The following is a 15,910-nucleotide window of genomic DNA, read 5'->3' on the forward strand; positions in this document are numbered from 1 at the left end:
GAAATAAAGTTTTTTTTTCTTTTTTCTTTTTTTAGACAGAATCTGTTGCCCAGGCTGGAGTGCAATGGCATGATCTTGGCTCACTGCAACCTCTGCCTCCCAGGTTCAAGCAATTATCCTGCCTTAGCCTCCCGAGTAGCTGAGATCACAGGCACCCACCACCATACCTGGCTAATTTTTGTATTTTTAGTAGAGATGGGATCTCACCATGTTGGCCAGGCTGGTCTTGAACTCAACCTCAAGTGATCCACCCATCTTGGTCCCCCAAAGTGCTAGGATTACAGTCATGAGCTATCACACCTGGCTCTTTTATTTTGAGACTGATCAAGAGAAAAGAAGACGCGAATTGCCAGTATCTGGGAAAAGATATAACACTGCCAGATGCGGTGGTGCACACCTATAGTCCCAGCTATCCAGGAGGCTGAGGTGGGAGCACTGCTTAGCCCAGGAGTTCTTGGCTATAATATGCATGCCAGTCAGGTGTCTGCACTATGTTTGGCATCAGTATAGTGACCTCCTGGGAGCGTGGGACCACCAGGTTGCCTAAGGAGGGGTGAACTGTCCCAGGCTGGAAATGAAGCAGGTAAAAACTCCTATGCTAGTTAGCAGTGGGATTGTGCCTGTGAATAGTCACTGCACTCCAGCCTGGGCAACACAGTGAGACCCCGTCTCTTAAAAAAAAAAAAAAAAAAAGAGAAAACACTACTAAGATTCTACATTAATTAAGGGGATAGTAAGAGGATATTATGAATGACTATGCAAATACATTTGAAAACATAGATGAAATGGAAGAATTCATTGGAAGAAACATGTTTTCAACAATGATTCAAGAAAAAATATTCCTAAATATACATATTTTAATGAAAGTATTTAAAGTCATAATTACAAATTGTCTCAAAAGGGGAATTCACAGGCCAAGATGATGTCATTGGTGAATTGTATCAAACATCTAAGGAAGAAATAATAGAATCCTTCATCCATGCAGAATTTTCAGAAAATATAATTGGGCAGTACACTTTCCAACTCATTTTATTAGGCCAGTATTACTTTAATTTCAAAACCAGACAAAGACATTACAGGAAAAATTACAAACCAATATCCTTCAAACATAGGCAAAATCCTGAACAAACTAAACATAAAACAAATACAGCAATTTACAAAGAGGAAAATCCATCATGATCAGTGGGTCTTATCCCAGGAATGCAAGGTTAATTTAACATTTAAAATACCAATGAGTATAATTATACAACCTTAGCAGAAATAAGGAGGAAAAAAAACTTGGATCATCTCTATAGATGCATTAGAAGCCTTTGGCAAAATTCAACACCCATTTATGATTTAAAATGACAAAAACCTTTTAGCAAACTATGAATACCAGGGAACATCTTCAACCTGAGAAAGGGTCTCTAGGAAAACTTAGAGCTGACATTGTACTTAATGGCGAAAGACTGAGTACTTTCCCTCTAAAATTAGGAATAAGGGGAGGATGTGTGCTTTCACCACTTATATCCAATATTGTTCTGAAGGTCCTAACCAGGGCAGTAAGGCAAGACATTTAGGTTGGCAAAGAACAAGTACAATAATCTTTATTTGCTGATGACATGATCGTGTATATAGAAAGTCCTAAGAATTCTACAAAAAAGGTACTAGACCTAAGTAGTAGGGAAAGTATTGTCTTTCTAAAAATGGTCCTTATTCCATAGATATTTTTACCTTTATTGCCAACATGAGTAGCTGGCTTTCTTGGGATGTTACTTTCCACAAAAAGTCAAGATGTTAATCACAACGAGAGCAAAGTATGCGTGTTTGCTGGTTTTATTGAATTGATCTTTACAGAAGTGAGTTAGAAAGGTCTTCAGTAATAGCTTTCTCTCTGATATGGTCTGGTTCTGTGTCCCCACCCAAATCTCATCTTGAATTGTAATCCAAATTGTGATCTCCACATGTTGGGGGAGGGACCTCGTGGGAGGTGACTGGATCATGGGGGTGGTTCCCCATGCTGTTCTCGTGATAGTGAGTTCTCACGAGATCTGGTGGCTTTATAGGGACTTTGCCCCCACTTTGCTCTGCACTTCTCCGTCCTGCCGCCCTGTGAAGAAGGTGCCTTTCTTTCCCTTTGCCTCCTGCTATGATTGTAAGTTTCCTGAGGCTTTCCCAGCCATGTGGAACTGTGAGTCAATTAAAACTCTTTCCTTTATAAATTACCCAGTCTGGGGTATTTCCTTATAGCAATGTAAGAACAGACTAATACACTCTCCCATTTGGTAAATTTTCCTTCTCTGTCCTAGAGGATTTCCCAGAGAAACTCCTAAAGCAACAGAGTTCTTTTTCCAAATGCTGAGCTAAAGGGCTGCTTGGTGGGTTCACAGTCTCTCAACCTAAAACTAAGCGTGAAGACTCCAAACAAAAAAAATTCTGGACCTTAAAACCAACTTGTGGCTGGCCACAGTGGTAAGCTCAGCACTTTGGGAGGCAAAGGTGAGAGGACTGCTTGAGGCAAGGAGTAACATAGTGCTTGAGACCTGGGTAACTGAGTGAGACCCTGTCTCTACAAAATATAAAATTAAAAAAAAAAATTAGCTGGGTATGGTGGTGCGTGCCTATAGTCCCAGATACTCTGGAGGTTGAGGTGGGAGGATTGCTTGAGGCCAGGAGTTTGAGGCCATAGTGAGCTATGACTGCCACTGTGCTCCAGCCTGGGTGACAGTGAGACCCTGTCTCAAAAAACGCCATAAAACAAAACCAAGGTCTACTCTGATGCCAACCAGGATCCCCTCCGCAAACTCAGCTCTCCCTCTGGCGGTGACCCTTGTTCTTCAAAGGAAGCCGGGGTGAAGGGGAGGGAATCTCAGTTTAGCTCACTCACACAGGGGGGCCTCCCTAATCCCAAGTGGGTTTTGATTGAGTCCTGTTTTAGCTCCCTCTCTCCAGAGCTCATTGGGCTTTTTGTTGCTTAGATTAGCCATAGACAAGGAGTTTGAGACCTGGGTTTTAGCAACTGCTCTGCTAAAACTGGCTGATCTTGTGGAAGATAAGCCTTATTGAGTCTTAGTTTGTACTTTTTTTAAAGTGAGAGATTTAGACAGACTAGTGATTTTCAAACTCTTTTTCCTAGTAGCAAGACTCTTTGTACGAAGAAAATCTTATCTGGATGCCCAACCCAGACAAGAGAGGTTACAGCCATTCTGGTTGACTTTGAAGGTAGACTGTCTTTTCTCCCATTGTGGCATAGTGAAAGTGACTCTGTCTAAAATTTGGTGTCTTTATTTTTTTCCCCCAAAGATGGATAATGTGTTAATGGGACGATGTGAGAAGGATAAGAGGTAAAGATTTGGGAGTGAGCAAGGTGACAGATCATAGGCTATGCTTTTTCATATAAAAAATGAAGATGGGTATTACAGAAGATATTACTAAATTGCTTCTCTGAAAAGTCTTATAAATGATGACATGAAATTACATTAAATTATATGTGTGTCAACTTCCAAAACATTACAGTACCTGAAGTGGACACTGCCTTGGCTGTATGACCCCAGTAAGGTAGGGGTCAGGTGGGCATCCAGGGGACTGGCTTTTCCTGCTCATCTAAATGAGAAGTTTTCACTGTTGTTAAAACTTCATTTTATTGCTATCTTATTTCTGTCACAAGTCCTTATGAGCTTGGTTGGGTGAAGGGTCACCCAGAAAATAACCAGCTTCCACTTTCTTTAATTATGCAAACTAGAGCTAGGTGACTGAGAACTTGCTTTTGGTCTATAAGACATAGGGAGTTTTGCAGGCCCCAAGGGAGTTCAGAATTTCCTGAACATGTTGCAGGGCGGCTGGATGACTTTCTTCTGAAGTCATGCAATATTGTCCTTCACTTTGGTTATGACTACAGAGGTGCTGGAAAGCAAAATGAAAACTATCACCTTGAAGCAGGCTTTTCTTCATAGGCCCCAGAGGTGAGGCCAGCTCATTTAAAGGGAATGACTGTGCTGCTGCTTTCATCTAAAGGTATTTTGATCCAATTCCACCTCCCAGCTCCTTTACTGGTAATGTTTTCCAAAACACAGTATTTTTGCTGAGGGAAGGACAGGCAAAGGCCTGAAAATTTAGAGTAGAAAACTGGCTGGCTTTTTACAAAATGACATTTTACAAAAGTTCATATTTTGCTAGTTTAATTTGGAAAAGGACACATGAATTCTCACAGAAAATGAGCTTTATTGGGGAACAATAAATTTCATCAAGGCATTTCTTCATCAGGAATCACACAGGCAGCCCCACACAGTCACTGCCCCATACCTTATCCTCCAGCTTGTGCTGCACAGGAGAGGAGTGGCTGGGATTCCTGACTAGGGCTTCGATGAGAGTGCATGCACACTGGAGCATGCTTCTTGGCCTGGATGGCGAAGTCCCAGGAGCCAGTCCCAACTCAGACTCTGGCCTCTCTCGGTACATTTCAGATGAAAGTCACCCCTGCTCCTTGCCCCACCCTCAGTCCAACAAAAATGCGCTTCTAGAAATGCTTACTTTTCTTTTTCTGCGAAGGGCTTATAATGTGAGGCTACTAGAGATTTTCAAATTTCAGAATAGTACCACTTACCTTGGGCTAGGTTAATTTTTTACAGATTTGATCTTGTCCTCCAATGAGTAGGAAGATCAACTGGTTTTTGGACATGACTATAAGCAGAGATGCTAAATAATACCTTAAAAAGACTCCACTGGCCAGGTGCGGTGGTTCACTCCTGTAAACATTTTTTAATTTTTGTGGGTACATAGTAGATGTATATTATATATGGGTTACATGAAATATTTTGGTACAGGCATGCAATGTATAATAATCACATCAGGGTAAATAGGGTTTCCATCACCTCAAGCACTTACCCTTTGTGTTACAAACAATCCACTTATACTCTTCAGTTATTTTACAATTTTGTTTATTTATATTTTGAGACAGTCTCACTCTGTTGCCTATGCTGGAGTGCAGTGCCACAATCATGGCTCACTGAAGCCGTGACTGCCCGGGCTCAAGTGATCCTCATCCTCCTGAATAGCTGGGACGATAGGCGTGTGCCACCATGCCTGGCTAATTGTTTACTTTTTGGTAGAAAGGGGGTCTCCCTATGTTGGCCAGGCTGGTCTCAAACTCCCGGGCTCAAGTGATCCTCCCACCTCAGTCTCCCAAAGTGCTGGGATTACAGGCATGAGCCACCATGCCCGGCCAGGGAGCTCTTTCAGATTGGCTCCTGTGTCTGTCTGACATGCTTCTATCCTTTTGTTTTTGAGCACTTGCTTACTTTCTGGTACTACAAGATGCTCCAGGCTTATCTTGCGTTTTCTTGACTCTAGCCTTAGAACCTAGCCATTTTCCCAAGAAGCCTGGGTTCTTTTTTATTGGAAAATATTTAGAAACCAAAATCCAGCAAAGTACTTTGAACTGAATTCTGCTTCAGTCCTCCCAAAGTAACATAAACTTGGCAGGAGTGTGTGGGAGGCAGATGCAGCACCCACCCAAAGCAGCTGGCCCTGTGGTGACTTGGTGGCAGTTGTCCACTTGGATCCTTAGTTTCTATACTGAGCTACTGGCTCCTCACCTGTCTCTAGACCTGTAGGGCATGGGAGATAACTGAAGAGGTATCTCTGGGCACAGAGAGGGAAGAAGTGGAGATACAGCAGCTTCCCTCATTTTTTAATTTTTAATTTTTGAGACAGTGTCTTGCTCTGTCACCCAGGCTAGAGTGCAGTGGTGTAATGTTAGCTCCCTACAATCTCTGCCTCCTGGGCTCAAGAGATCCTCCCCCCTCTGACTCCTGAGTAGCTGGGACTACAGGCATATGCCACCATGCCTGGCTAACTTTTTATTTTTGGTGGAGACAGGGTTTTGCTATGTTGCCCAGGTTGGTCTCAAACTCCTGGACTCAAGCAATCAGCCCATCTTGGCCTCCCAAAGTGTTGAGATTATAGGTGTGAGCCCCTGTGCCTGGCCAGCTTCTCTTTCTCTTTACCCTGGTGGGTGTCACTAGGTCAGAGAGAGAGAGGCCCTGTCATCATCTTTGATTTTTAATAGCTTTATTAAGGTATAATTTATACACATAAACTTAACCTGTTTTAAGTGCACAAATCAATTATTTTTAAAGTTTATAAAGTTGTGCAAAAATGGCCGGGCGTGGTGGCTCATGTCTGTAATCTCAGCACTTTGGGAGGCCAAGGTAGGCGGATCACCTGAGTTCGGGAGTTTGAGACCAGCCTGACCAACCTGGAGAAAACCTGTCTCTACTAAAAATACAAAGCCAGGCATAGTAGCGCATGCCTGTAATCCCAGCTACTCAGAAGGTTGAGGCAGGAGAAATGCTTGAACTCAGGAGGTGGAGGTTGTGGTGAGCCGAGATCGTGCCATTGCACTCCAGCCTGGGCAACAAGAGGGAAACTCCATCACACACACACACACACACACACACACACACACACACACACACAAAGTTGTGCAAAAATTACAGCTTAGTTTTGGAACATTTTGTCACCCCAAAAAGATCCCTTGTGCCCATCTGCAGGCAACCCATGTTTTCACATCAGACCCATGCAACTGCTAATTTAGTATATGCCTTTTCTGGACTGTAAATGGAAACATACCATATGTGGGATATTGCATCAGAGTTCTTTCGCTAAGCATACCGTTTTTGAGATGCATCCATATTGTAGCATATATCACTACTCCATTGTATAGATATGTCATTTAAAGAAATCCACCAGTAAAAAAAAAAAAAGAAAAAGAAATAAGCTGGGTATGTTGGTGCCTGCCTGCAGTCCCAGTTACTGAGGAGGCTGAGGCAGGATTGTTTGAGCCCAGAAGTTTGACTTCACAGTAAGCAACATAGTGAGGCCTCATCTCTTTAAAAAAAAAAAAAAAAAAAAATTCCAGTAGTTGATGGTCATTTGGTTTCTACTTTTTGAATAATATGAATGACAATGCTATGAACATTTGCCTACAAGTCTTAATGTGAACACATTTCCACTTCTCTTCTCATGGAATAGCTGGATCATATGGTAAACTTATGTTTATCTTTTTAAGAAACTGCCAAACTGTTTTCCAAAGTGGCTGCACCATTTTACATTCCCGCCAGCAATGCATTAGGGCTCCAGTTTCTCCACATCATCACCAACACTTATCTTTGTCTGTCTTTTGTATTATAGTCATTTTAGTGGGTCCAAAATGGTATCTCATTTTGGTTTTAACTTGTATTTTACTAATGACTAGTGATAGTACACAGCTCTTCGTATGCTAAGCAATTTGTGTATCTTCTTTGCTGAAATATCTACTCATTTTGTCCCTTTTTAAGTTGTCTGCCTTATTTTTGAATTTTAAGAATTCTTTACATAGTCTAGATGCAAGTCCTCTATCAGATACTTTTTATGATTTGAAAATATTTTCTCCCAGTCTGTGATTTTTCAATTATTTTTTTCTTTTATCTTTTTTTTTTTAAACAGGGTCTCACTCTGTCATGCAGGCTGGAGTGCAGTGGTGTGATCTCGGCTCACTGCATGCAACCTCTGCCTCCCAGGGTCAAGAGATCCTCCCACCTCAGCCTTCTGAGTAGCCAGGACTACAGGAGCATGCCACCATGCCTGGTTAATTTTTGTATTTTTTGTGGAGATGGCATTTTGCTCTGTTGTACAAGCTGGTCTCAAACTCCTGAGTTCAAGTGGTCCACCCTCCTTGGCCTCCCAAAGTGCAGGGGTTTCAGATGTGAACCACCTCCCTGGGCCAATTAATTTTCTTAATAGTGTTTTTTGAAACAAAATTTTACATTTTAATGAAGTCCAATTTATTAATATTTTCTTTTATGAATTGTGCTTAGTGTCTTAAGAATTATTCCTAAACCAAGGTCATCTAGGTTTTCTCCCATGTTTTCTTCTACATGTTTTATAGTTTTAGCTCTCACATGTAGGTCTGTGATCAATTCTGAGTTTATTTTTGCATATGGTAGGAGGTAAGAATCTAAATTAATTTATTTTGCATTTGATATCCAAATATCCTAGCACCATCTGTTGAAAATACCATCTTTTCTCCATAATTTCATTGAGATTTTTGTCAAAACTCAACTGATCATAAATGTGAAGGTTTATTCCTGGACTCTGTTCCACTGATCTGTACGTTATATCAGTACCACACTGTCTTGATTAATGTAGCTTTGTAGTAAGTTCTGGAATTAGAATAATCCAGAAGAAATAATCAGAATTATTTCTTCATTTTCAGAATTATTTTGGCTATTCTGAATCCTTTATGTTTTCATACAGATTTTAAGATTGGCTTGTCAATTTTTCAAAAAAGCCTGCTGTGATTTTGATAGGGATTGCATTGTAGATTAATTTGGAGAGAACTGCTATCTTAACATTTGATCTTCCAATTCATGAACATGGATTGTATCTACATTTCTTGATACCTTCTTTAATCTCTCTGAAGTTTTCGTTTTCTTTTTTTGGGACAGGGTCTTGCTCTGTTGCCCAGGCTGGAGTACACTGGCACAGTCACAGCTCACTGCAGCCTCAACCTCCCAAGCTCAGGTAATCCTCCCAATTTAGCCTCTCAAGTAGCTGGGACTACAGGTGTGCAGCATCATGCCTGGTTAATTTTTAAAAATTTATTAATTATTATTTTTTATTATACTTTAAGTTCTGGGTTACATGTGCAGAACATGCTGTTTTGTTAGACAGGTATACACGTACCATGGTGGTTTGCTGCACCCATCAACCTGTCACCTACATTAGCTATTTCTCCTAATGTTATCCCTCCCCTAGCCCCCCACCCCACACAGGCCCTGATGTGTGATGTTCCCTTCCCTGTGTCCATGTGTTCTCATTGTTCAGCTCCCACTTATGAATGAGAACATGTGTTGTTTGGTTTTCTAATCTTGTGATAGTTTGCTGAGAATGATGGTTTCCAGCTTCATCCATGTCCCTGCAAAGGACATGAACTCATCCTTTTTATGGCTGCATAGTATTCCATGGTGTATATGTACCACCTTTTCTTAATCCAGTCTATCACTGATGGGCATTTGGGTTGGTTCCAAGTCTTTGCTATTGTGAATAGTGCCACAATAAACATATGTGTGCATGAATCTTTATTGTAGAATGATTTATAATCCTTTGGGTATATGCCCAGTAATGGGATTGCTGGGTCAAATGGCATTTCCAGTTCTAGATCCTTGAGGAATCGCCACACTGACTTCAACAATGGTTGAACTAATTTACACTCCCACCAACAGTGTAAAAGCATTCCCATTTTTCTACAACCTCTCCAGCATCTATTGTTTCCTGATTTTTAATGATGGCCATTATAACTGGTGTGAGATGGTATCTCATTGTGGTTTTGATTTTCATTTCTCTAATGACTAGTGATGATGAGCATTTTTTCATGTCTGTTGGCTGCATACATGTCTTCTTTTGAGAAGTGTCTGTTCATATCCTTTGCCCATTTTTGGATGGGGTTGTTTGCTTTTTTCTTGTGAATTTGTTTAAATTCTATGTAGATTCTGGAGATTAGCCCTTTGTCAGATGGATAGATTGCAAAAATTTTCTCCCATTCTGTAGGTTGCCTGTTCACTCTGATGATAGTTTATTTTGCTGTGCAGAAGCTCTTTAGTTTAATTAGGACCCATTTGTCAATTTTAGCTTTTGTTGCCATTGCTTTTGGTGTTTTAGACATGAAGTCTTTGCCCATGCCTATGTCCTGAATGGTATTGCCCAGGTTTTCTTCTAGGATTTTTATGGTCCTAGGTCTTAAGTTTAAGTCTTTGTTCCATCTTGAGTTGATTTCTGTATAAGGTGTAAGGAAAGGGTCAAGTTTGTTTTCTGCATATGGCTAGCCAGTTTTCCCAACATCATTTATTAAATAGGGAATCTTTTCCTCATTCCTTGTGTGTGTCAGGCTTGTCAAAGATCAGATGGTGGTAGATATGTGGTTATTTCTGAGGCCTCCATTCTGTTCCATTCATCTATATATCTGTTTTTGTACCAGTGCCATGCTGTTTTGGTTACTGTAGGCTTGTAGTAAAGTTTGAAGTCAGGTAGCGTGATGCCTTCAGCTTTGTTCTTCTTGCCCAGGATTGTCTTGGCTATGCAGTCTCTTTTTTAGTACCATATGAACTTTAGTTTTTTCCAATTCTGTGAAGAAAGTGGTACCTTGATGGGGATAGCATTGAATCTAGAAATTACTTTGGGCAGTAAGGCCATTGTCACGATATTGATTCTTCCTATCCATGAGCATGGAATGTTTTTCCATTTGTTTGTGTCCTCTTTTATTTCCTTGAGCAGTGGTTTGTAGCTCTCCTTGAAGAGGTCCTTCACATCCCTTGTAAGTTGTATTCCTAGGTATTTTATTCTCTTAGTAGCAATTGTGAATGGGAGTTCACTCATGATTTGGCTATTTATCTATTATTGGTGTATAGGAATACTAGTGATTTTTGCACATTGATTTTTGTATCCTGAGACTTTGCTGAATGAAGTTGCTTATCAGCTTAAGGAGATTCTGGGCTGAGACAATGGGGTTTTTCTAAATATACAATTATGTAATCTGCAAAGAGAGACAATTTTACTTCCTCTCTTCCTATCTGAATACCTTTTATTGCTTTCTCTTGCCTGATTGCCCTGGCCAGAACTTCCAAAACTATGTTGAATAGGAGTGGTGAGAGAGGGCATCCTTGTCTTGTGCCAGTCTTCAAAGGAAATGCTTCCAATTTTTCCCCATTCAGTATGCTATTGGCTGTGGGTTTGTCATAAGTAGCCCTTATTATGTTGAGATATGTTCCATCAATACCTAGTTTACTGAGGGTTTTTAGCATGAAAGGCTGTTGAATTTTCTTGAAGGCCTTTTTTGTTTCTATTGAGATAATCATGTGGTTTTTGTTGCTGGTTCTGTTTGTGTGATGGGCTACGTTTATTGATTTGCATATGTTGAACCAGCCTTGCATCCCAGGGAAGAAGCCAACTTGATCGTGGTGGATAAGCTTTTTGATGTGCTGTTGGATTCTGTTTGCCAGTATTTTATTGAGGATTTTCTCATTGATGTTCATCAGGGATATTGTCCTAAAATTCTTTTTGTTTTTGTTAAAAGCCAAATCATCCCGATACTGGCTTCATTAAATGAGTTAGGGAGGATTCCCTCTTTTTCTATTGACTGGAATGGTTTCAGAAGGAATGATACCAGCTTGTCTTTGTACCTCTGGTAGAATTCGGCTGTGAATTCGTCTGGTCCTGGACTTTTTTTGGTTGGTAGGCTACTAATTATTGGCTCAATTTCAGAACCTGTTATTGGTTTATTCAGAGATTCAACTTCTTCCTGGTTTAGTCTTGGGAGGGTGTATGTGTCCAAGAATTTATTCATTTCTTGTAGATTTTCTAGTTTATTTGCATAGAGGTGTTTATAGTACTTTCCGATGGTAGTTTGTATTTCTGTGGGATTGGTGGTGATATTCCCTTTATCATTTTTTATTGCCTCTATTTGATTCTTCTCTCTTTTCTTCTTTATTAGCCTTGCTAATTGTCTATCATTTTTGCTGATCTTTTCAAACAAACAGCTCCTGGATTCACTGATTTTTTTGAAGGGTTTTTTGAGTCTCTGTCTCCTTTAGTTCTTCTCTGATCTTAGTTATTTCTTGCCTTCTGCTAGCTTTTGAATGTGTTTGGTCTTGCTTCTCTAGTTCTTTTAATTGTGATGTTAGGGTGTTGATTTTAGATCTCTCCAGCTTTCACTTGTGGGCATTTAGTGCTATAATTTTCCCTCTACATATTGCTTTAAATATGTCCCAGATATTCTGGTACATTGTATTTTTGTTTTCACTGGTTTCAAAAAACATCTTTATTTCTGCCTTCATTTCGTTATTTACCCAGTAGTCATTCAGGAGCAGGTTGTTCAGTTTCCATGTAGTTGTGCGGTTTTGAGTGAGATTCTTAATCCTGAGTTCTAATTTGATTGCACTGTGGTCTGAGAGACAGTTTTTTGTGATTTTTGTTCTTTTACATTTGCTGAGGAGTGCTTTACTTCCAGTTATGTAGTCAATTTTGGAATAAGTGTGATGTGGCACTGAGAAGAATGTATATTCTATTGATTTGGGGTGGAGAGTTCTGTAGATGTCTATTAGGTCTGCTTGGTCCAGAGCTGAATTCAAGTCCCGGATATCTTTGTTAATTTTCTGTCTCGTTGATCTAATATTGACAGTGGGGTGTTAAAGTCCCCCATTAATATTGTGTGGGAATCTAAGTCTCTTTGTAGGTGTCTAAAAACTTGCTTTATGAATCCGGGTGCTCCTGTATTAGGTGCATATATATTTAGGATAGTTAGCTCTTCTTGTTGAATTGATCCCTTTCCCATTATGTAACGGCCTTTTTTTCTCTTTTGACCTTTGTTGGTTTAAACTCTGTTTTATCAGAGACTAGGATTGCAATCCCTGCTTTTTTTTTTTTTTTTTTTTTCCATTTGCTTGGTAGATCTTCCTACATCCTTTGAGCCTATGTGTGTCTTTGCACATAAGATGAGTCTCCTGAATATAGCACACTGATGGGTCTTGACTCTTTATCCAATTTGCCAGTCTGTGTCTTTTAGTTGGGGCATTTATCCCATTTACATTTAAGGTTAATATTGTTATGTGTGAATTTGATCCTGTCATTATGATGCTAGCTGGTTATTTCATCTGTTAATTCATGCAGCTTCTTCCTAGCATTGATGGTCTTTACAATTTGGCATTTTTTACAGTGGCTGGTACTGGTTGTTCCTTTCCATGTTTAGTGCTTCCTTCAGGAGCTCTTGTAAGGCAGGCCTGGTGGTGACAAAATCTCTCAGCAGTTGCTTGTCTATAAAGGATTTTATTTCTCTCTCAATTATGAAGCTTAGTTTGGCTGGATATGAAATTCTGGGTTGAAAATTCTTTTCTTTAAGAATGTTGAATATTGGCCTCCATTCTATTCTGACTTGTAGGGTTTCTGCCGAGAGGTCCTCTGTTAATCTGATAGGCCTCCCTTTGTGGGTAACCTGACCTTTCTCTCTGGCTGCCCTTAACATTTTTTCCTTCATTTCAACCTTGGTGAATCTGACAATTGTGTGTCTTGGGGTTGCTCTTCTCGAGGAGTATCTTTGTGGTATTCTCTGTATTTCCTGAATTTGAATGTTGGCCTGCCTTGCTAGGTTGGGGAAGCTTTCCTGGATAATATCCTGAAGAGTATTTTCTAACTTAGTTCCATTCTCCCTATCACTTTCGGGTACACCAATCAAACATAGATTTGGTCTTTTCATATAGTCCCATATTTCTTGGAGGCTTTGTTCGTTTCTTTTCACTTTTTCTCTAATCTTGTCCTCTCACTTTATTTCATTAATTTGATCTTCAATCACTGATATCCTTTCTTCTGCTTGATCGAATTGGCTACTGAAGCTTGTGTATATTTCACGAAGTTCTCGTACTGTGGTTTTCAGCTCCATCAGGTCATTTAAGCTCTTCTCTACACTGGTTATTCTAGTTAGCCATTCGTCTAACCTTTTTTCAAGGTTTTTAGCTTCCTTGCAATGCATTAGAACATGCTCCTTTAGCTTAGAGAAATTTGTTATTACCGACCTTCTGAAGCCTACTTCTGTCAACTCATCAACCTCATTCTCTGTCCAGTTTTGTTCCCTTGCTGGCAAGGAGTTGTGTTCCTTTGGAGGAGAAGAGGCGTTCTGGTTTTTGGAATTTTCAGCCTTTCTGCTCTGGTTTCTCCCCATCTTTGTTGTTTTATCTACCTTTGGTCTTTGATGTTGGTGTCCTACGGATGGGGTTTTGGTGTGGATGTCCTTTTTGTTGATGTTGATGCTATTCCTTTCTGTTAGTTTCCCTTCTAACAGAGAGGCCCCTTAGCTGCAGGTCTGTTGGAGTTTGCTGGAGGTCCACTCCAGACCCTGTTTGCCTGGGTATCACCAGTGGAGGCTGCAGAGCAGCAAATAATACTGCCTGATTCTTCCTGTGGAAGCTTTGTCCCAGAGGGGCATCCACCTTTATGAGGTGACTGTTGGCCCCTACTGGGAGATGTCTCCCAGTCAGGCTATATGGGGGTCAGGGACCCACTTGAGGTCTGTTCATTATTGGAGCTCGAACGCCATGCTGGGAGAACCACTGCTTTCTTCAGAGCTTTCAGGCAGGGATGTTTAAGTCTGGAGAAGCTGTCTGCTGCCTTTTGTTCAGATATGCCCTGCCCCCAGAGATGGAATCTAGAGAGGCTGTAGGCCTTGCTGAGCTGTGGTGGGCTCCGCGTAGTTTGAGCTTCCCTGCCACTTTGTTTATACTGTGAGCATAGAATCGCCTACTCAAGCCTCAGCAATGGTGGACGCCCCACCCCGCCAAGCTCCCATGTCCCAGATCGATCTCAGAGTGCTGGCGCTAGTAGCGAGCAAGGCTCTGTGGGCATGGGACCCACTGAACCAGGCATGAGAGGGATCTCCTGGTCTGCCAGTTGTGAAGACCATGGGAAAAGAGCAGTATTTGGGCAGGAGTGTACCCCTCCTCCAGGTATAGTCACTTACAGCTTCCCTTGGCTAGGAAAGGGAAATCCCCCGACCCCTTGGTGCTTCCCAGGTGAGGCGATGCCCCACCTTGCTTCAGCTCACCCTCTGTGGGCTGCACCCACTGTCCAACCAGTCCCGGTGAGATGAACTAGGTACTTCAGTTGGAAATGCAGAAATCACCCATCTTTTGTGTCCATCTTGCTGGGAGCTGTAGACTGGAGCTGTTCCTGTTCAGCCATCTTCAATTTTTTATTTTTATTTTTATTTTTTGTGGAGACAGGGTCTCACTTTGTTGCCCAGTCTGGTCTTGAATTCCTGGGCTCAAGCAGTCCTCCTGCTGCTGCCTCCAAAGTGCTAGAACTAAAGGCATGAGCCACCATGCCCAGCCCTCTCGAATGTTTTATAGTTTTCATTATACAAGTCTTGTACTTCTTTTGTTAAATTTATTCCTAAGTATTTAATTCTCTTCAGTGCTATTGTGAAGACAATTTTATTTCATTTTTGGAGTTTTCTGAATAGAAAACACAACTGATCTTCTGTATATTGATTATTGTAGCCTGCGACCTTGCTGAACTTGATTAATTCTATTATACTATGATTTTTTGTTGTGGTTAGACCCTTACACAATCAAATGAACTTAAAAAAAAATTGTCAAAGTGACCCCAGAGCAACAACAGGATGACAGTAGCCTTTGTCCACACAGAGATAAAGTTTAGTTTTTGCAGTCCTTCTCCATGAAGATTGTAAGCCAATTCTATGGCCTACTGCCAATTCTCTGGCCTACTGCCATACAACCTGAAGTCCAGAAGGTTTAGGTGACTGGGCCACAGAGCTAATTACTGGTGGAGCCAAGAAGAGAAATTATATCCCTACCTCCTTGCCCACTAAGCTCCCCATTCCAGTGGGCTGCTTTCTGGTCCTTTTCCATGATTGGGCTTCAGCAGCTGTCATTTCCTCCAGTGTCCAAGAGTATTTCCTTGGCCTTCCAGTAAAGCTCCCCAAGTTGTCTGCAGCCCCCCTCAACCATTAACTTGCCTACTTGATACATATTTTGAAAAGCAATCTAAATTCTAGAAATTGTTTCTCCTGGCCGGGTGTGGTGGCTCAAGCCTGTAATCCCAGCACTTTGGGAGGCCGAGATGGGTGGATCACGAGGTCAGGAGATCGAAACCATCCTGGCTAACATGGTGAAACCCCGTCTCTACTAAAAAATACAAAAAAACTAGCCGGGCGAGGTGGCAGGCGCCTGTAGTCCCAGCTACTTGGGAGGCTGAGGCAGGAGAATGGTGTAAACCCAGGAGGCAGAGCTTGCAGTGAGCTGAGATCCGGCCACTGCACTCCAGCCTGGGCGACAGAGCACCAGACTCCATCTCAAAAAAAAAAAAAAAAAAAAAAAAAAAAAAATTT

The sequence above is a fragment of the Piliocolobus tephrosceles genome, chromosome 1 (genome assembly GCF_002776525.5).
Source record: "Piliocolobus tephrosceles isolate RC106 chromosome 1, ASM277652v3, whole genome shotgun sequence".
NCBI classification, from domain to species: domain Eukaryota; kingdom Metazoa; phylum Chordata; class Mammalia; order Primates; family Cercopithecidae; genus Piliocolobus; species Piliocolobus tephrosceles.